The sequence below is a fragment of the Mustelus asterias genome, chromosome 15, assembly GCF_964213995.1.
Source record: "Mustelus asterias chromosome 15, sMusAst1.hap1.1, whole genome shotgun sequence".
NCBI classification, from domain to species: Eukaryota; Metazoa; Chordata; class Chondrichthyes; order Carcharhiniformes; family Triakidae; genus Mustelus; species Mustelus asterias.
Window position 1 is genome coordinate 86,331,791 of NC_135815.1, and position 21,646 is coordinate 86,353,436.

General features: G+C 47.5%; 1 protein-coding gene across 9 annotated transcripts in view; it reads left to right on the forward strand.

Moving 5' to 3' along the window:
• The window catches only part of akap12b (A kinase (PRKA) anchor protein 12b), an 85,189-nt gene that overhangs the window by 51,662 nt on the left and 11,881 nt on the right, over positions 1-21,646 (forward strand). The gene's annotated exons all lie outside the window — the stretch shown is intronic.

Sequence of the window (21,646 nt, forward strand, 5' to 3'; positions counted from 1 at the left end):
ACACTGCAATGAAGTTGCTGTGAAAATCCCCCAGTCGCCACAGTCCGAATGCCTGTTGGGGTACATAGAGAATTTAGCATGGCCTAACGGGCACATCTTTGGACTGTGGGAGGAAACCGGAGCACCCGGAGGAAACCCACGCAGACACGGGGGAGAACGTGCAGACTCCGCACAGACAGTGACCCAAACCGGGAATTGAACCTGGGTCCTCGGGAGGCAGCAGTGCTAACCACTGTGCTGCCCCACCCCAGGTTGACGGGAGGGTGGTGGTGTGGGTGCTTCTTGCTTTGCTGGTAACCTATCTCATTGCTGTATGAAAACTGGTTACTGACAATCCTCCCTGACGGTTGGACTTGGTGCTATGGAAGCACCTAATTGACTGTAAATCACTGAGGCATGTACTGAACCTAGCTGCACGTATTTCTTCCTTTCAGTGCATGCTGGCTGGAAATGAAAATTTTGAAATCTCTTTTTTTATGCAACGGAAGATACACTTCAGAGAACAAGTGAGCCTCTTGCAGCTGTAGACGGCAAAACTAATGTCAAAACTAGAAGCGTTTGGAGGAGCACTGATTGGATTGGGATTTGCTCGATTCTTTGACCTCAGTGTGACATTATGGCATCAGCTACGTTGGCAATTAATCCAGTCACATCTGTTTTTTGCCTTTTTCTGTCCTTCTCGCCTCCTGCATTCTGTAATAATTGCAATTGCCCATTTCGATTGTCTGTTCTATGAGAGCTGAGGTAATGTCTAATATCTTTGCCAGCCTGTCTGTGTCTCTCTTTCTCTCTATATTGCAGACGTCACTGCCTCATCCCTGTGGCTCCACCCTGAGTCTTGACCAGCTCCTTATTGTCAAGCCTTTTTTTTAAAGACCTTTCTCTTTTCTGAAATATGTTTGGTTTGAGCCCTTTCCTGTCTCCACTTTAAATGCTTCTCATTGCTAATCTATGGTACCGTTTTCCAAATTTCCCCTCCATTTAATCTGTTTGACGTCAGTTTGCTGGGTTGGTTTCCGTGCTGCTGTAAATCAGAGGTTGACTGAGCAACAATTTGGGAGTCATTTTATGGTTAAGGCCACTAATTTATCAAGGTACATTCCATTTCTGTTGTCTGGGGGTTTTTGAGATTGTCATCTCCAATTTTGTCCATAAATTCATGATTTTTGTTAAGTCATGCCTGTGTATGTTTATTATGTATATCATTACTGAACTATGATCCCAGTTAAGATGCCACTGAATGTGAACAGCAATCGAGACGACTTGTACTCATCCAATTGGTAAAAATTATGTAATGACTGGTTGCCTGCCAAGGGTTTGAGGTGAAAATTCCATTGCTATTCCTCCTGTCAATGTTATGACATTTTATTCCTATTCTCCTTGAAACTGTTGCGTGACTTTATTTTTCATTTTTGTTTTGGCCCCCTGTATGTCCCCAATTTTAATCATTCCACCATTGACGATTGTACCTCAAGATGCCTAGACCCCAAGCTCTGGAATTCCCTCCCCGCACTCTTCCACCTCTACCTCACTTTACTCCTTTAGGGCACTCCTTTTAAAAACCTCCCTCTTTGACCAAGCTTTTGGTCATCTGACCTAATGTCCCCTTATGTGGTTCCTGCTATATAATGCTTCTGTGAAGAACCTTGGTGTGCTACATAAATACACATTGTTAGATGACTAGTCATTAGTCTTTGGGCATTAGGCACAATAACGAGGTTGCCCTGTGATGAGGCTTGCACATGATCATTTATATATTTCTAATAGGCTGCAAGTCTATGGGTCATCAAAACCCATGCCAATGATGGGCAGTTCTTCAGTGGACCGGGCAAGTCGAATGAAGATTTCCTATATCAACATGTGCTGTCCCCTTGGGTTGCCTGGTTTCCTTCTGTAAACATTGTGCTAGTCTCAAAATTCATTCTTGGGGCTTGTGGCTGCTGATTGCATTGTCCAGAGGATGTGGTGGGCTTTTCTTTTGGAGTGTTCCTGTTCTGGTTCTCTAGGTCACATCAGAGGGTAGTTAAGAGCTACCTGTTTTGGTGAGACTGTAGAATCATAGAACCCCTGCAGTGCAGGAGGAGGCCACCCGGCCCATCGAGCCTGCACTGACTGCCCCCCCAACCAAGGAGCCCCAAATGTCTCTTATACTTGCTCTTCCAGTCCGTGGTTGTTGCACCTCTCTGCGGTTTGCGTTCCATTAGTTGAACGCAGTCAACCACGATGCTTGAAGCCACAGAGGAGAAAATGTTTTGTCCAATGACCACAACTAGTAGTCATTGTGATATCCGAGTATAATTCTGCTTTTATTTCACAAATCTATTATTGCCCCATGTATTAGCATAGTAAAAAGTGTATACAGACAAAACATACCATTTATAGAGCATATTAGAGGAGATGGAAAGGAGAAGGTGCAGAATGTGGTGTTACTCATAGCGAGGGTGTAGCGAAAGATCAGCTTAAGGTAGGTCCATCAAAAGACTGGCAACAGGGAAGAAGCTGTTCTTGGGTTGGTTGGGAAGTGACCTCGGACTATTTATCTACATGATGCTTACTAGGTATATTATTTGTTCCATTGGCAGTGTTAGTTGCTTCTTAGTCTCTTTAAGCATCTTTGAAGCAGAGAGCTTAAAATCTTTCATGATTACAGATATAAAGAGGCTCTTTAGCCCTGTTGGAACACACTGCCTTTTTGCTGTAAACCCAATAGTAGTTAACCTAGGCGTTTGAGATTATCCAGCCCCTTTAAACTTGTCTTTTCATTTTCCCTTCCTCCAATGCACTTTTTCTTTCAACTGCAACTCAAGTGATTGTCCTGTCCAGAACTGGACGTTCATTGGCCTGTTACATTCTTCTTCCGCGCCCCGCTCCTCCCCCCCCCCCCCCCCATCACCATGAATTGTACAGAGGTAAGCCACTGTTACTTTAACAAAAAAATGCCACGCTGTTTTCAATGTTATTTCATCATGGGGGAACCTCCTGCAGGTTTTGTTTCAGACTGGTTGTAATCTCAGTCCGATGTATTTTGCGTGAACTCTTGTCAAGTCTTGTGTAAATCAACCAAATGCTGCCATCTAGTGTTGTAGAGTGTCAGCGTCAGAAGGGAAAGTGAGCAAAACTTATACAGCGCATACCGTGCAGGGAAGGAATGGGGCACCAAACTCTAGAGTACATGTGACCCATGGTCTTGTAACACTTGCAGACTGGGGCCAATGTTTTTAATAAAGCATATATTAATTTTCTGGTAGGTCGCTGGCTGTCCCACTGCTCATTCCCTGCTGAGATGAGATTAAATGTTAGTGATTTGGCACAGAGGGCAGGAGAAATGTCTTGGAATTGCGTGGTGTGGAATTGCCAGCATTGGACTGGGGTGGGCACAGTAAGTAGTCTCTCAACACCAGGTTAAAGTCCAACAGGTTTATTTGGTAGCATAAGCTTTCAGAGTGCTGCTCCTTCAAGAAACAGTGCTCCGAAAGCTTGTGCTACCAAATAAACCTGTTGGACTTTAACCTGGTGTTGTGAGACGACTTACTTGGAATTGTGTAGCTGTGAAATTTTCTTCCAGATTTGGGATTTGAAGAAGGAAACCCTTCAACATTCACAATCGGTGATTTGTGGATGAAAGGATATGGAAAGGGGGTAGTTAAAACTTAATCATAAATATTCCTTTTGCGTGATGGGTAAACAGCAGTACCAATAGACTTGTAGAGCTGCATGGCCCCTTTGTGTGGTAACTTAGACATGGGGTTTTCTGAGATACTTTGGCTGACCTCAACTAGCAGGAGACAATCTGGCTTTGGAAGAGTATCTTGATGCCACTCCCATGCTCCTCTTGCCAATTATCAACCTCCAATGTGGGAGCTACAAGGCTGCCATTTCCAGCTTGGCCTTTAGTAAGTCATTAGAATCCTACAGTGCAGAAGGAGGTCATTCGGCCCATTGAGCCTGTGCTGACCACAATCCCACCCAGTCCCTATCCCCATGCATTTACCTTGGCTAGTCCCCCGACACTAAGGGGCAATTTAGCCTAGCCAATTCACCTAACCCGCACATTTTTTTGGAGCGTGGGAGGAAACCCATGCAGACACGGGGAGAATGTGCAAACTCCGCACAGACAGTGACCTAGATGTGTGGCCATAAAGACATCTTTGTCAAACATGACACCAAAGTTGCAGACAGTCCTGCTCTGCTTACGATCATAATCATAACGAGGAGGCCATTCAGCCCCTCCAGTCTGCTCCGCCATTCATTATGATCATAGCTGATCTCATCTTGGTCTCCACTTCACTCACCTGTCCGTTCACCCTAGCCCTCAAACCCATACTAATTAAAAATCTGTTCACCTCTTCCTTAAGTTTACTCAGTCTTGGCATTCACTGCTAGCTGGGGTGGTGAATTCCACAAACCCATGACCCTTTGGAGTAATTTCTCCTCACCACCTCAGTTTTAAATCTGCCACCTCTTTATCCCATGACCGCTTGTTTTACATTGCCCTACACAAGGAAACATCCTCTCCATGTCTACTTTGTCAATCCCCCTCCTACACCTCAATTAGATCTCCCCTCATTCTTCAAAACCACATGGAGTATAGGCCTAAACTGCTCAATCTCTGTCAGTCAAATCCCTCATCTCAGGAATCAATCCAGTGAACCACCTCTCGACCACCTCCACTGTAACTACATCCCCCCCTCGAGTAAGGGGACCAAAACTGTACACAATATTCTAAGTGCAGTCTCATTAATGCTTTGTACAGTAACAGCAACACTTGTATATTATATTTCCTTTAGCTCTCAATACTTTACCTTCCTTATTACCTGCATACTAGTTTTTTGCGATTCATGCACAAGAACACCCAGATCCCTCTGCACACAAGCATTACAAAGTTTCTCTGCATTTAGATCATTTGCCTTTGCATTTTTTCTACCAAAATGAATAATCTCACACTTAGCCATGTTCAAATCTGTCAAATTTTGTCCTGTTCACTTAACCTATCCCTATCCATTTGTAAATTTCATATTTCATTATTGCAACTTACTATCCCATCTGTTTTAATGTCCTCTGCAATATAGATTGTAAATAGTTCTGGCCAGAGGGCTGAACGCTGTGGCACCCCAATAGTTACATCTTACCAACCTGAGAGAGATCCATTTATTCCGTTTCTGCCCTTTCTGTTGTCTAGCCAATCCTCTAACCAAGCTATCCCTAATCCTGTGAACTAACCTTCTGTATTAACCTTTTGTGTGGCACCTTATCAAATGTCTTCTGGAAGTCCAGATGTACTACATCTACAGGATCTCCATTATCCACCCTGCTTTCTACACCTTTGAACTCGCAAATTGGTCAAACATGATTTACCCTTCATCGAACCATGCTGACTCTGATGGATTGCATTTTAACTTTCTAGATGTCCTCTTATTATTTCCTTTAAAATGGGTTCTAACAATTTCCCAACAGATATTAAACTAATTTGCCTATAGTTTCCTACATTTGCCTCCCTCCTTTTTTGAAAAAAGGCGTTATATTAGCATTTTTCCAATCCACCTTAACCATTCCCACATCCAGGGAATTTTGGAACATTGTAACCAATGGATCCACTATCTCCAATGCTATTTCCTTTCGGACCCTAGGATGTAGGCCATCAGGCCCTGGGGACTTGCCTGCCTTTAATCCCAATAGTTTCCTCAGTACTTTGTCCCAAGTGACGGTGATGGTTCCAAGTTCCTCCCTTTCTACAATCTCTGCATTTTCTGTAACTAATGGGATAATACTTATGTCCTCGACTGTGAAAACTGAGGAACTATATTGATTTAGTGTCTGTCATTTCTACATTCCTCATTATTAATGTCCCAGCCTCATTTTCCAAGGGACTAACATTCACTTTAGCTACTCTCTTCCTTTTTATGTACACTTAGAAGCTTTTACTGTCCATTTTTATATTTTGCGCTAGTTTTCTTCATTTACCTTTGCTCTTTTACTTTAGTGACCCTTTGATCTTTAAAAGATTTCCAATCTTGTGTGCCACTGGTCTTTGCAATTTGCAAATCTGCAAATTCTATCCAACTTTTTTTGGAGGCAATCTAACAAACTCTGAATGATTTGAAGTTCTGTAGAGGCAAGTGGTTTGCATGAAGTGCTGGTACTCTGGGAGCAACAATTTTTGTCCTTTGTTTTTGTCCTTATCCTCAAATTCCTTGCTTAGCCGTGGCTAAGCATGGAACCAAGTGAGCAGTCCCATCCAGCTGGGCAATGGTAACCAGGCATTGGAAGAGAATAAAGTCAGGTCAAGAAGGATGAGGAGGGCTAGTTTACCTGTTGGAACAGTCACATGGGATGCCAATGGTGACTTTGCCAGGAGATCGTCCTGTCCTGTGGCAGGAGTGGAAAGCTGTTTGAACAGATTAAAGCATGGATTTCTGGGAAAGATCAGCATGGTTTGGGTTGACAGCATGCTCAAGAACTTTGGCAACGAAAAGCAGGATGGAGATGGGTGTAAGAGCAAAATACTGCAGATGTCGGAATCTGAAACAAAAACAGAATGCTGGAAAATCTCAGCAAGTCTGACCGCAGACCTTGTGGAGAGAATACAGCCAACGGTGAGGGTCTGGATGACCCTTTGTCAGAGCTGACGGAGATGGGTGTAGTTTGCAAGCAGAGAGGGGGTCAAAGGTTTCTTTTTTGAGGAGTGGGTTGGTGACAGGTTTAAAGGAGAGAGGGACAGCACCTGAGGAGAGAGGATTAAGATAATGGCTAACATGGGATCTTGGAGGGGAAGTTGGCTGGTCAGCAGTTTAATGGGAATCGGATCAAGGGAGCAGGAAGTAGGTCTCTTAGATGAGATGAATTCTCAACAGGACAAGAGATTTGAGGATGAGTTCAGAGGCAAGGCAGTGGGGGTGGGAACCTTTTTGAAGAAGTTTGATCTGGTGGAAGTGACAGGCAGAGGATTGGTTGGTCTTAATGTTGTTGAAATCTACAAGCTCCTTGCACTTATTGCTCTAAGTTTCCACTCCAAGGCTCACTGGGTAAGTCACTTTATAGTCGTTCTCTCCACAAAGGTCTATTAACATACACTCTGATCTGCCAGTGAAGGCTGCTCTCTTTGTCAAGGCCCTGTGATACTTTACAAGCAAATGTTAGAGTCGGACCTTCTGTCGGACGGTAAACACTGCGTGGTCTGTGAGCAAACGATCTAGTCTCCCTTTGAAAGGGTTTCAGTTCATTTAAACAGTTGCTGTCTGAAGTGTTTCATTTGAATTTCTCTGCAGTCATTGTTGATGAGCATTTTGGACAATAAAGTAAGCAGTGTTGTTTTGTGTTTATTGAAGCACAAGTATTTATCTTTCAAACTTTCCCTCCAAACACTGTTGTTGTCAGCCATGGATCAGTTCATACTTGGCCTCTGAATCCAAAGATTGGGGATTCAAGCATCTCCAAATCATGATTCAAGCCCCTAAAGGGACTTGAGTGTGTAATTCAGGCTAACACTTAGAGCAGTACTGAGGGAGTGCTGCACTGTTGGAGGTGCCGTCTTTCAGATGAGACGTTGACCAAACCCCTCTGATGGGTGTAAAGAATCCTGTGGCAGTAGTTTGGAACAAAAGGCCAATATTTATCCCTCAACCTACATCACAACTAGTCAGCCTCAATCCCCAAGGTGACACAATGGTTAGCACTGCTGCCTCACAGCGCCAGCGATCCGGGTTCAATTCCGGCCTCTGGTGACTGTCTGTGTGGAGTTTGCATGCTCTCCCTGTGTCTGTGCGGGTTTCCTCCAGGTGCTCCAGTTTCTTCTTCTCACTCCAAAGATGTGTGGGTCAGGTGGATTGACCATGGAAAATTGCCCCTTAGCGCGAGGGGAATTAACAGGGGCAGCATGGTGGCACAGTGGTTAGCACTGCTGCATCACTGCACCAGGGATGCGGGTTCGATTCCCGGCTTGGGTCACTGACTGTGTGGAGTTTGCACGTTCTCCCCATGTCTGCATGGGTTTCCTCCGGGTGCTCCGGTTTCCTCCCACAGTCCAAAAGATGTGCTGGTGCATTAACCATGCTAAATCCTCCCTCCGTGTACCCAAACAGGTGCTGGAGTGTGGCGACTAGGGGATATTCACAGTAACTTCATTGCAGTGTTAATGTGAGCCTACTTGTGACACTAATAAACTTTAACTTGTGGGGTTACGGGGTTAGGGCCTGGGTGGGATTGTTGTCGGTGCAGGCTCGATGGGCCGAATGGCCCCTCCCTTCTGTCTTGTAGGGATTGGATGATTCCAGCAGCCTTCGCTGGCACACTCGGGTCTATGTAAATAGTTCCCTTCACAGGGGTCTGTGAAACACCCATTTTGCCCAGTGAGGTTTGATGGGGAAATTTAAGAACAAGACGGCAAGAAGCTTGTGGATTTGATCAACATTGAGACCATCTGATCCACTGCCCCGTCACCTCCCTCGCTTCCTATCCCGAGGTTACAGTCAGTGGACACACTTCACAAGTAGAATTGCAAGTTGCTTTGGGACATTGTATGATCGTCTATCAGTGACCACTAAATACAAGTCTGTATATTCTAGATGGGGAAGGGGTTAAATTGTCAATTTCAAAAAGTTAGGGCAATTTTAAACAAAGAATTGCCTTTGTATTGGTGGTTTGCTACTGGCACTGACCTGCAAAATGGATCTCATTCAATAGAATTCCTCCAGTTGAATGCATGTGTAAAATCCCAAATCTCAATACTTTAAAAAGATATCTCCCTCTCTCTCTCTGCTCTCTCCCTCTCTCTCTCTGCTCTCTCCCTCTCTCTCTCTGCTCTCTCCCTCTCTCTCTCTGCTCTCTCCCTCTCTCTCTCTCTCTCTGCTCTCTCCCTCTCTCTCTCTGTTCTCTCCCTCTCTCTCTCTGTTCTCTCCCTCTCTCTCTCTGTTCTCTCCCTCTCTCTCTCTGCTCTCTCCCCCTCTCTCTCTCTGCTCTCTCCCCCTCTCTCTCTCTGCTCTCTCCCCCTCTCTCTCTCTGCTCTCTCCCCCTCTCTCTCTCTGCTCTCTCCCCCTCTCTCTCTCTGCTCTCTCCCCCTCTCTCTCTCTGCTCTCTCCCCCTCTCTCTCTCTGCTCTCTCCCCCTCTCTCTCTCTGCTCTCTCCCCCTCTCTCTCTCTGCTCTCTCCCCCTCTCTCTCTCTGCTCTCTCCCCCTCTCTCTCTCTGCTCTCTCCCCCTCTCTCTCTCTCTGCTCTCTCCCCCTCTCTCTCTCTCTGCTCTCTCCCCCTCTCTCTCTCTGCTCTCTCCCCCTCTCTCTCTCTGCTCTCTCCCCCTCTCTCTCTCTGCTCTCTCCCCCTCTCTCTCTCTGCTCTCTCCCCCTCTCTCTCTCTGCTCTCTCCCCCTCTCTCTCTCTGCTCTCTCCCCCTCTCTCTCTCTGCTCTCTCCCCCTCTCTCTCTGCTCTCTCCCCCTCTCTCTCTCTGCTCTCTCCCCCTCTCTCTCTCTGCTCTCTCCCCCTCTCTCTCTCTGCTCTCTCCCCTCTCTCTCTCTGCTCTCTCCCCCTCTCTCTCTCTGCTCTCTCCCCCTCTCTCTCTCTGCTCTCTCCCCCTCTCTCTCTCTGCTCTCTCCCCCTCTCTCTCTCTGCTCTCTCCCCCTCTCTCTCTCTGCTCTCTCCCCCTCTCTCTCTCTGCTCTCTCCCCCTCTCTCTCTCTGCTCTCTCCCCCTCTCTCTCTCTGCTCTCTCCCCCTCTCTCTCTCTGCTCTCTCCCCCTCTCTCTCTCTGCTCTCTCCCCCTCTCTCTCTCTGCTCTCTCCCCCTCTCTCTCTCTGCTCTCTCCCCCTCTCTCTCTCTGCTCTCTTCTCCCCCTCTCTCTCTCTGCTCTCTCCCCCTCTCTCTCTCTGCTCTCTCCCCCTCTCTCTCTCTGCTCTCTCCCCCTCTCTCTCTCTGCTCTCTCCCCCTCTCTCTCTCTGCTCTCTCCCCCTCTCTCTCTCTGCTCTCTCCCCCTCTCTCTCTCTGCTCTCTCCCCCTCTCTCTCTCTGCTCTCTCCCCCTCTCTCTCTCTGCTCTCTCCCCCTCTCTCTCTCTGCTCTCTCCCCCTCTCTCTCTCTGCTCTCTCCCCCTCTCTCTCTCTGCTCTCTCCCCCTCTCTCTCTCTGCTCTCTCCCCCTCTCTCTCTCTGCTCTCTCCCCCTCTCTCTCTCTGCTCTCTCCCCCTCTCTCTCTCTGCTCTCTCCCCCTCTCTCTCTCTGCTCTCTCCCCCTCTCTCTCTCTGCTCTCTCCCCCTCTCTCTCTCTGCTCTCTCCCCCTCTCTCTCTCTGCTCTCTCCCCCTCTCTCTCTCTGCTCTCTCCCCCTCTCTCTCTCTGCTCTCTCCCCCTCTCTCTCTCTGCTCTCTCCCCCTCTCTCTCTCTGCTCTCTCCCCCTCTCTCTCTCTGCTCTCTCCCCCTCTCTCTCTCTGCTCTCTCCCCCTCTCTCTCTCTGCTCTCTCCCCCTCTCTCTCTCTGCTCTCTCCCCCTCTCTCTCTCTGCTCTCTCCCCCTCTCTCTCTCTGCTCTCTCCCCCTCTCTCTCTCTGCTCTCTCCCCCTCTCTCTCTCTGCTCTCTCCCCCTCTCTCTCTCTGCTCTCTCCCCCTCTCTCTCTCTGCTCTCTCCCCCTCTCTCTCTCTGCTCTCTCCCCCTCTCTCTCTCTGCTCTCTCCCCCTCTCTCTCTCTGCTCTCTCCCCCTCTCTCTCTCTGCTCTCTCCCCCTCTCTCTCTCTGCTCTCTCCCCCTCTCTCTCTCTGCTCTCTCCCCCTCTCTCTCTCTGCTCTCTCCCCCTCTCTCTCTCTGCTCTCTCCCCCTCTCTCTCTCTGCTCTCTCCCCCTCTCTCTCTCTGCTCTCTCCCCCTCTCTCTCTCTGCTCTCTCCCCCTCTCTCTCTCTGCTCTCTCCCCCTCTCTCTCTCTGCTCTCTCCCCCTCTCTCTCTCTGCTCTCTCCCCCTCTCTCTCTCTGCTCTCTCCCCCTCTCTCTCTCTGCTCTCTCCCCCTCTCTCTCTCTGCTCTCTCCCCCTCTCTCTCTCTGCTCTCTCCCCCTCTCTCTCTCTGCTCTCTCCCCCTCTCTCTCTCTGCTCTCTCCCCCTCTCTCTCTCTGCTCTCTCCCCCTCTCTCTCTCTGCTCTCTCCCCCTCTCTCTCTCTGCTCTCTCCCCCTCTCTCTCTCTGCTCTCTCCCCCTCTCTCTCTCTGCTCTCTCCCCCTCTCTCTCTCTGCTCTCTCCCCCTCTCTCTCTCTGCTCTCTCCCCCTCTCTCTCTCTGCTCTCTCCCCCTCTCTCTCTCTGCTCTCTCCCCCTCTCTCTCTCTGCTCTCTCCCCCTCTCTCTCTCTGCTCTCTCCCCCTCTCTCTCTCTGCTCTCTCCCCCTCTCTCTCTCTGCTCTCTCCCCCTCTCTCTCTCTGCTCTCTCCCCCTCTCTCTCTCTGCTCTCTCCCCCTCTCTCTCTCTGCTCTCTCCCCCTCTCTCTCTCTGCTCTCTCCCCCTCTCTCTCTCTGCTCTCTCCCCCTCTCTCTCTCTGCTCTCTCCCCCTCTCTCTCTCTGCTCTCTCCCCCTCTCTCTCTCTGCTCTCTCCCCCTCTCTCTCTCTGCTCTCTCCCCCTCTCTCTCTCTGCTCTCTCCCCCTCTCTCTCTCTGCTCTCTCCCCCTCTCTCTCTCTGCTCTCTCCCCCTCTCTCTCTCTGCTCTCTCCCCCTCTCTCTCTCTGCTCTCTCCCCCTCTCTCTCTCTGCTCTCTCCCCCTCTCTCTCTCTGCTCTCTCCCCCTCTCTCTCTCTGCTCTCTCCCCCTCTCTCTCTCTGCTCTCTCCCCCTCTCTCTCTCTGCTCTCTCCCCCTCTCTCTCTCTGCTCTCTCCCCCTCTCTCTCTCTGCTCTCTCCCCCTCTCTCTCTCTGCTCTCTCCCCCTCTCTCTCTCTGCTCTCTCCCCCTCTCTCTCTCTGCTCTCTCCCCCTCTCTCTCTCTGCTCTCTCCCCCTCTCTCTCTCTGCTCTCTCCCCCTCTCTCTCTCTGCTCTCTCCCCCTCTCTCTCTCTGCTCTCTCCCCCTCTCTCTCTCTGCTCTCTCCCCCTCTCTCTCTCTGCTCTCTCCCCCTCTCTCTCTCTGCTCTCTCCCCCTCTCTCTCTCTGCTCTCTCCCCCTCTCTCTCTCTGCTCTCTCCCCCTCTCTCTCTCTGCTCTCTCCCCCTCTCTCTCTCTGCTCTCTCCCCCTCTCTCTCTCTGCTCTCTCCCCCTCTCTCTCTCTGCTCTCTCCCCCTCTCTCTCTCTGCTCTCTCCCCCTCTCTCTCTCTGCTCTCTCCCCCTCTCTCTCTCTGCTCTCTCCCCCTCTCTCTCTCTGCTCTCTCCCCCTCTCTCTCTCTGCTCTCTCCCCCTCTCTCTCTCTGCTCTCTCCCCCTCTCTCTCTCTGCTCTCTCCCCCTCTCTCTCTCTGCTCTCTCCCCCTCTCTCTCTCTGCTCTCTCCCCCTCTCTCTCTCTGCTCTCTCCCCCTCTCTCTCTCTGCTCTCTCCCCCTCTCTCTCTCTGCTCTCTCCCCCTCTCTCTCTCTGCTCTCTCCCCCTCTCTCTCTCTGCTCTCTCCCCCTCTCTCTCTCTGCTCTCTCCCCCTCTCTCTCTCTGCTCTCTCCCCCTCTCTCTCTCTGCTCTCTCCCCCTCTCTCTCTCTGCTCTCTCCCCCTCTCTCTCTCTGCTCTCTCCCCCTCTCTCTCTCTGCTCTCTCCCCCTCTCTCTCTCTGCTCTCTCCCCCTCTCTCTCTCTGCTCTCTCCCCCTCTCTCTCTCTGCTCTCTGCTGTCTCCAGTCCTGTGAGGGTTGAGAATAGTTTGAAGCTTCAGCATTGCCATGAGGTGAGCTTGCTTGGGTAAAAATTGACAAAAGCTTTTAAGAAATGGGACAAGAAAAGCCGACTGTGTTCTCAGTCCTGTCCAGTGCGTTGAAGTTGAGCCTGCCCCTGTCTCCTTATCTCCTGTTCGGGTCATTTATTTGCTGCTGCTTTAAGATTGTCCCCCTCTTGTGTGTCCGTTCCCCCCCCCCCCCCCCCCCCCCCCCCCCCCCCGCCAAAAACCACAACAAAGACGGCGACAAAGGTCACCTCTCAGAATCCTTGTTTTGAGTTGTAAATGAATTTGAGGTCCACGTCTGGCCCCCTCTTAACCCGTGACCTTGATTGTGACAGCATCAAAGTGGTGGTTTTAGCACTGCTTGGCAGTTAGTGGCTTGGGAAGGACTGCAATGCAGAGCCTGGGAGCTGATGCGTAGATATTCCGTGTGCCCCTGAAGAGAGCCTTGTGATGACTGGAATTGCTGCACTGTTGCAGTGCCTGCCGGGTGAAGTTGCAGTGTCTGGAGGTGAGCAGGATTTTGACTCGGGAGACAGCTTCGCAGCTTTCTCGCTACTTGCTGAACTCATGCTTTTAACATTTTTTAAATCCGGTTTGTAAAAGTGTTCCAGGCGAGGATTTCAAGTTTGCAACTCCTCGCTGGTGATTGTGTTGCAGGTATGGAGGAGATGGGGCCTGTTCTAATTCTGAGGTTGTTAGTGAGCAATTTGTCACGTGGCTTGTGGTCCAAAATGCACTGTGCCCTTGGCAGAAGCAGGAGGTGTGAGTAGGGCGCAGGAGCTGGCTGTATGCACTCAGAATACAGTGTCTCTTATACCTGCAGGGAACAGATGGAAGAAGACGGAATAGGTATCACTGTCCTCACCTACATTTGCTATTAACTCTGGATAGCTAACATCTATCTCGTGCATCCAGCTTGTCTTTTCACCCAAAGTTTGCTCTCTCCTGAACTCATCCACCTCTCACTTCGGCTCTGCATTGCCTGTGTGTGTTTATCTTTATATCCCCTATTGTGTGTATATATGTGTGTGTGTGTAATGTATCTATATTTATTTCTCTACACTCTGCACTGTTGCTCCTAAATTGCAGGCGGTGTTTTCTCTTCCTCACCCTGCCCATGGCCCTTTCTTAGGTATGTGTGTGTTATCTCCCTCCCTCCCTCCCTCCCTCCCTCCCTCCGTCCCTCCGTCCCTCCGTCCCTCCGTCCCTCCGTCCCTCCGTCCCTCCGTCCCTCATCCTCTCTCTTTTCCACCCTCCCCTCCCTCATTCTCTCTTTGCTCCCAGATCCATGGTTCCACAGACCATTCACAGGGTTAATGTGCAAGTTGACTTGATATTGAATTGTCACTAGCAACCTACTTTTTAATCATCTCCTGGGCAGTTGTTCAATTTAAATGCGAATGAGATGTTGTATTTCTGAGTATAGTTGATCCATATCATATTGCATGACATCTGTGTACAGAGTGCCAGGGGTACAACATTTAGCCCCTCAAGTATGTTTACCATTCAATGTGATCACGGCTGATCGGGAACCTAACTCCATGTTTGCCCCAACTCACTTGGGCTAATTACTTAGATAAAAGCAAATCACTTTGGCTGCTGGAATTTGAAACAAAAACAGAAAATGTTGGAAAATCACTGCAGGTCTGACAGCGTCTGTGGGGAGAGAATATGGGCAACGTTTTGAGTCTGAATGGCCCTTTGTCAGAGCAGAAGAGAACTGGAAATAGAATAAGATGTATATTGGGGTGGGGGTGTGGCTGGAGAAGTAGGAGCTGAATAGAGATAACAAGGTGTTATCCATCGCAAATTTAAAATTTAATTCACCGAGTGTTAACTGCCATTTATGGAAAAGTTCTAATTTGCTTCCTTTTTTGAGAGTTGAAGCATTTCCTTGTGTTCTTGGAAGGTCTGGCTCTTAACCTTTTAGTCTATGCCTTCTAGTCTGAGTCCCCAACCAGTGAAAATAGTTTCTCTGCCCTATTTTTCTCAATATCTTAAAAGTTCAATCTTCCCTTAATCTAAATTCCTGGCAATATAACCTAGTTTGCGTAATCTCGCCTTGTAGTTTAACTCTGGGGTCCAGGTCATTCTGGTACATCAATGCCGCGTGCCATCCAAGGCCAATATTTTTGATTTGATTTATTGTCACATGTATAACATAGTGAAAAGTATTGTTTCTTGCGCGCTATACAGACAAAACATACCGTTCGTAGAGAAGGAAATGAGAGAGTGCAGAATGTAGTATTACAGTCATAGCTAGGGGGTGTAGAGAAAGATCAACTTAATGCAAGGTAAGCCCATTCAAAAGACTGACAGTAGCAGGGGAGAAGCTGTTCTTGAGTCGGTTGGTACGTGACCTCAGACTTTTGTATCTTTTCCCCGAAGGAAGAAGGTGGAAGAGAGAATGTCCGGGGTGTGTGGGGTCCTTAATTATGCTGGTTGCTTTGCCGAGGCAGCGGGAAGTGTAGACAGAGTCAATGGATTGGAGGCTGGTTTGCGTGAAGGATTGGGCTACATTCATGACCTTTTGTAGTTCCTTGCAGTCTTGGGCAGAGCAGGAGCTATACCAAGCTGTGATACAACCAGAAAGGATGTTTTCTATGGTGCATCTGTAAAAGTTGGTGAGAGTCGTAGCTGACATGCCAAATTTCCTTTGTCTTCTGAGAAAGTAGAGGTGTTGGTGGGCTTTCTTAACTATAGTGACGGCGTGGGGGGGGGGACCAGGACAGGTTGGTGATTTGGACACCTAAAAACTTGAAGTTCTTGACCCTTTCTACTTCGTCCCCGTTGATGTAGACAGGGGCATGTTCTCCTTTAAGATGCTGTGCCCAGAACAGCACTCCGTTTTGGTGATGTGGAGATGCTGGCATTGGACTGGAGTGGGCACAGTAAGAAGTCTCTCAACACCAGGTTAAAGTCCAACAGGTTTATTTGGAATCACGAGCTTTCGGAGTGCTGCTCCTTGTCACTCACCTGATGAAGGAGCAGTGCTCCGAAAGTTCGTGATTCCAAATATACCTGTTGGACTTTAACCTGGTGTTATGAGACTTCTCTCAGCTCTGGTGTCATTTAACCAGCACTTTGCATAGGTGTAGCATGACTTATACCCACTTGTGTTCTGGCCCCATAAATATGAAGGCCAACACTTTTTAGCCATTTTGTTTATTTTCTGTCCGCGCTCTTTGGAATTTTAATGATCTGTGTTCCAGGTCTCCCTTAGATGTCTGCTGAGGGAAGGGAGAATTCCACCCTCAGTGAAGAAATCCCCCCTAATCTTAGTCCTAAGTGGTCTGCCCCCCTTTTTTTCTGAGACTATGCATCCCCCCCCCCCCCCCCCCCCATTCTAGATCCACAGCTAAGGGAAACATCCTTCCTCCATCTACCTTGTCAAGCTCTAAGAATGTTGTATGTTTAAATGGGATCACCTCCCATTCTAATAAACTCCAGAGAATAAAGGCCCAGCCTATTTAATCTTTCCTCAGAGGACAACCCCTCCATCTAGGAATTAATTCGGTAAATTTTAGTTCTACTCCCTCTGTGGCAATTATATCCTCCTTTGGGTAAGGAGATCAGAACTTCACCCACTACTCCTGGTGTGGTCTTGCCAAGGCTCTATATATTTGCAGTAAGTCATCTTTACTCCCCTACTCAAATCCCCTAGTAACAAAGGCCAACGTACCATTTGCTACTTGAATTGCTTGCTGTATCTGCATGTTAACTTTAACGCATGAACAAGTTCCTTTTGAAGTTCAATGCTTCCCAGCCTCTCATCATTTAAGAAATGCTCTGTTTTTCTAACCCCACATTTCTCCACATTCGCTTTAAAGTTTTAAAAAGTATATTCGAGTCCATGTGCAAACTTTTTGCCCACTCACTTAGCCTCTCCGAATCTCCTTGAAGGGTCTTTGCATCCTCTCCACAATTCTTTTGTGTCATCTGTAAACTTGGAAACATCACATTTAATTCCCACATCAAATCACCGATATGGATTGTGAATAGCTGGAGCCCCAAGCACTGATCTTTGTGGTATCCCACTAGTCACAGGCTGCTAACCAGAAATAACCCATTTATTCCTACTGTCTGTCAACCAGTTCTCCATCCCTGTTAGTATATTACCCCCAATTTTGTGCTGTAATTGTTTTTCTCTTTATTTAAAAGCTTTCTGCAAATCTAGATATATCACATCCACCGGTTCCTCCTTATCCCCCATTCTGTCAGATACATCCTCAAAAAAAATACTCCCAATGGGTTTGATGAACTTGATTTTCCTTTCATAAATCTGACTCTGCCCGATCCTACCACTATTCGAAATGTCCTGTTATCACAGCCTTTATTCTAGATTCTAGCGTTTCATGTTATTGGAAGCTAACAGGTCTGTAGTTCCCTGTTTTCTTTCTCCTTCCTTTAAATAGTAGAGTTACATTTGCTACCTTCCAATCTGCTGGAACCATTCAGCTTGAAGGGCCGAATGGCCTATTTGTGCTCCCGAGAGTCTAGAATTTTGAAATATGAGCACCAATGAATCGACTATTCGATACACTAGGATGTAGATCATCCTGGGGAGTTATCAATTTTGTCCTGTTAATTTCTCTCTAATATCTTGCAGTCCCTTGACTCTCCATTATTTTTGGGAGGTTTTCAGTATGTTCCTTCATCAAGACAGACGCACAGTATTTGTTTCATTTCTCTGCCATTTCCTTAATCCGCATTATAAATTCTCCCAGCTCCACTTGTAATGGACCCACATTTATTTTTGTCTATCTTTTCCATTTTTACATATCTATAGAAGCTTTTACATTCCGTTTTGTTTCTTACTAGTTTATTCTCGTTTTCTATTTTTCCCTTTCTTAATGCTTTTCTTAATCCTCCTTTACAGAATTCTAAAAAGCTCCCAATTCTCGGGCTTCTCACTTTTTTTGGCAACTTTTTATGTCTCCTCTTGATCTAATGCAGTCCTTAATATTTTTCGTTAGCCACAGTTGGAACATTTTTCCCTCTGGCTTTTTTGTGAATTAAAGGAATGTATTTTTGTTGCAAACTACCTAATAGTTCTTTAAATGTTAGCCATCGCCTGTTTACTAGGTTATTCACAAAGGTTTTCTTTCTCAACCTTGCCCCTTGCCTGAGGTGACAATCCTCGGGTTAAATCACCACCAGTCTGCTCTCCCCTGCAAATGGGCAAGCAGCCAATTGTCATCTGGGACTATGACTTTACTGTTGTTACCAAATCTTTTATCATAGTTTCCCAATCTACCATAGCCAGTTTGGCCCTCATACCTACATAGTTTCCTTTGTTTAGATTCATAATCTACTAACCTTTAGTTGAGCCGCATCACTTTCAAACAATGTAAAATTCTTCAAGATCACTCTTTCCTAAAGGCTCCTTTTACATCAAGAATATTAATTAGCGTACTAGATCTAAGCCAGTTCTCTAGTTGTTAGGGTGGCACAGTGGTTAGCACTGCTGCATCACAGTGCCAGGGACCCAGGTTCGATTCCCACTTGGGTTACTGTCTGTGTGGAGTCTGCACGTTCTCCCTGTGTCTACGTGGATTTACTCAGAGTGCTCCAGTTTCCTCCCACAGTCCGAGAGACGTGCTAAATTCTCCCTCAGTGTACCTGAACAGGCGCCGGAGTGTGGTGACTAAGGGATTTTCACAGTGACTTAATTGCAGTGCCAATGTAAGCCTACTTGTGACACTAATAAAAAAAATTAAAACTAAACTGCCATTATAAAATTGGAGTAGGAACAGCAGATTGTAGACCATTGCCCAGACCGGAGAGGTATATTCTGGTGTTCCTCATTGGGGGGTATGGAGATCACTTATCATTGATATATTTAATGACCTGGACTTTGGTATACAGGGCTCTAACCTTACGATTTACAAGTGAGACCAAGTTCGAATGGAGTGAGGAAAATGGTAACAGTGCATTGTTTAGTAAAATGGGAAGATGTGGCAGATAATTTGTAGTAATTTGAGGAAGATTAAAGTATAAATTAACTGGTATAATTTTAAAGGGGGCGCAGGAATTGAGATATCCTTGATACTAATGGGACAAGTTCAGAAATCTGTTGAAGTGCATGGAATCCTTGGCTTTATTAATGGAGGATTAGGGTGAGGATAAAAACGAGGAAGCTGTACTAAACCGTTGTAAAATGCTAGTTAGGCCTCTGATGGAGTATTGTATTCCATTCTGGGCATCGTGCTTCAGGGAGGAGTGCAAGGCCTTGGAGAGTGGGACCAGGGTTAAGAGACTTCATAAGAACTAGGAGCAGGAGTAGGCCATCTGGCCCCTCGAGCCTGCTCCGCCATTCAATAAGATCATGGCTGATCTTTTCGTGGACGCGGCTCCACTTACCCGCCCGCTCACCATAACCCTTAATTCCTTTACTGTTCAAAACTTTATCCATCCTTGCCTTAAAAACATTCAATGAGGTAGCCTCAACTGTTTCACATGGTCTGGAATGGGGGGGTGGGGGTGAGTTAATAGGTTGTAATGAACAAAGCATCGTAGCTGTGAGGGACAGCTCGGTGGATAGGATATAGGTATGTAGATAGGCTGGAAAATTGGGCGGGGATCCTGGATTCAGGATTCAATCCTGGACCGGGGAGCGGCGCGGGCTTGGAGGGCCGAAGGGCCTGTTCCTGTGCTGTATTGTTCTTTGTTCTTTGGGCAGGGAATTCCACAGATTCACAAGCCTTTTGGGTGAAGAAGTTCCTCCTCAACCAATTCATAAATCTGCTCCCCCTTATTTTGAGGCCATGCCCCCTAGTTCTAGTTTCACCTGCCAGTGGAAACAACCTTCCTTTCATAATGTTTCTAAGATCTCCCCTCATTCTTCTGAATTCCAATGAGTGTAGCCCCAGTCTCTCCTCATAAGTTAACCCCCTCCACTCCGGAATCAACCTAGTGAATCTCCTTTTCACCCCCTCCAGTGCCAGTATATCCTTTCTCAAGTAAGGAGACCAAAACTGTACACAGTATTCCAGGTGTGGCCTCACCAGCACCTTATACAGCTGCAACATAACCTCGTTGTTTTTAAACTCCATCTCTTTAGCAATGAAGGACAAAATTCCATTTGCTGCCTTAATTACCTGCTGCACCTGCAAACCAACGTTTTTGCGATTCATGCACAAGGACACCCAGGTCCCTCTGCACAGCAGCATGCTGCAATTTGTTACCATTTAACTTCAGTTGGGGTCATCTTTGAAGCCAACAAATGAGGTGATTTGACAAAAGTATTCAAAATCGTGAACATTTTGGATAGAGTAAATTGAGGAAAATGGCAGGCAGGTCGGAGCAGTGACTGGAGGGGACAAATGTAAGGTGATTGGCAACGTCAGAGGTGTGAGGAAACTTTTTCATTGATACTGTTGTGATCTGGAATGCAAATTCAGTAGCAACATTCAAAATTATCTGATAAATACTGGAATGGACAAGAATTACAGAGCTGTGGGAAAAGACTCAAAGGGGACTAATTTGATAGTTTTATCAAGAAGCCACCTCTGGCATGATGAGCCTAATTACCACCACTTGTATCATTTCAATTTTAGCACTGGCAGCTTTGACACAGGACTTTGTGTAGCAAAGAGCATGAGGCTTTGATTGAATGCTCTGAATAACTGGATTGGTTCCCAGGTTGGCTGGGGAGAAGGTGGGACCAGTGTTAGCTGAGTCGAGGTTGGTGAGATATTTAGGAGCTCGTGGGGGGAGGTTTTGAAGATGAGGTTGAGGCTTAAGCCCCCAGCTCTGGCAGTGCAGAGACAGCTGGATGCCAGCATGGGAGAAATTGCCAGATCAGAGCTCCCAGCAGAACAAGCACCCAACGCCATACCAGCGGAGCTATTGGAACATCCTAGAATCCCTACAGTACAAAAGGAGGCCATTTGGCCCATCGAGTCTGCACTGACCACAATCCCATCTAGCCCCTCACGCTTGCCCCCGACACTAAGGGGCAATTCAGCATGACCAATCCACCTAACCTGTACATCTTTGGAGTGTGGTAGGAAACCAGAGCACCCGGAGAAAATCCACGCTGATACGGAGAGAATGTTCAGACTCCGCACAGACAGTGACCCAAGCCGGGAATCAAACCCGGGTCCCTGGCACTGAGGCAGTGCTGCTAACCACTCTGCCACCCAACATGGCACATCCGAGCTCAACAACCTTGGATGCCTGGGGGAAGGAAGGTTGCCGCCTTGCTAGAGTGCCCCATTGGGAAAATTGACACCAGTTAATCTTTGAAAGTTGATAAGCTGGAAATGGCAAAACTGAACTTGGACTTTCATACCACATGAGCAAGGATTGGGAGGCGATTCAGTTGCAGCAGTGGTTGTATTTTGGATCTGTAATTGAGCAAATCGTTTGTTTGTAAAATGGTATAGTTGGAGAGGATTGCAGCATGGAAGCAGGCCCTTCGGCCCAACTTGTCCATGCCGCCCAGTTTTTACCACTAAGCTAGTCGCAATTGCCCATGTTTGGCCCATATCCCTCTATAGCCATCTTATCCATATAACTGTCCAAACGCTTTTTAAAATACAAAATTGTACCCGCCTCTACTACTGCCTCTGGCAGCTTGTTCCAGACACACACCACCCTCTGAAAAAATTGCCCCTCTGGACCCTTTTGTGTCTCTCCCCTCTCACCTTAAACCTATGCTCTCTAGTTTTAGACTCCCCTACCTTTGGGAAAAGATGTTGACTGTCTAGCTGATCTATGCCCATCATTATTTTATGGACCTCTATAAGATCACCCCTAAGCCTCCTACGCTCCAGAGAAAAAAGTCCCAGTCTATCCAGCCTCTCCTCATAACTCAAACCATCAAGTCCCAGTAGCAACCTAGTAAATATTTTCTGC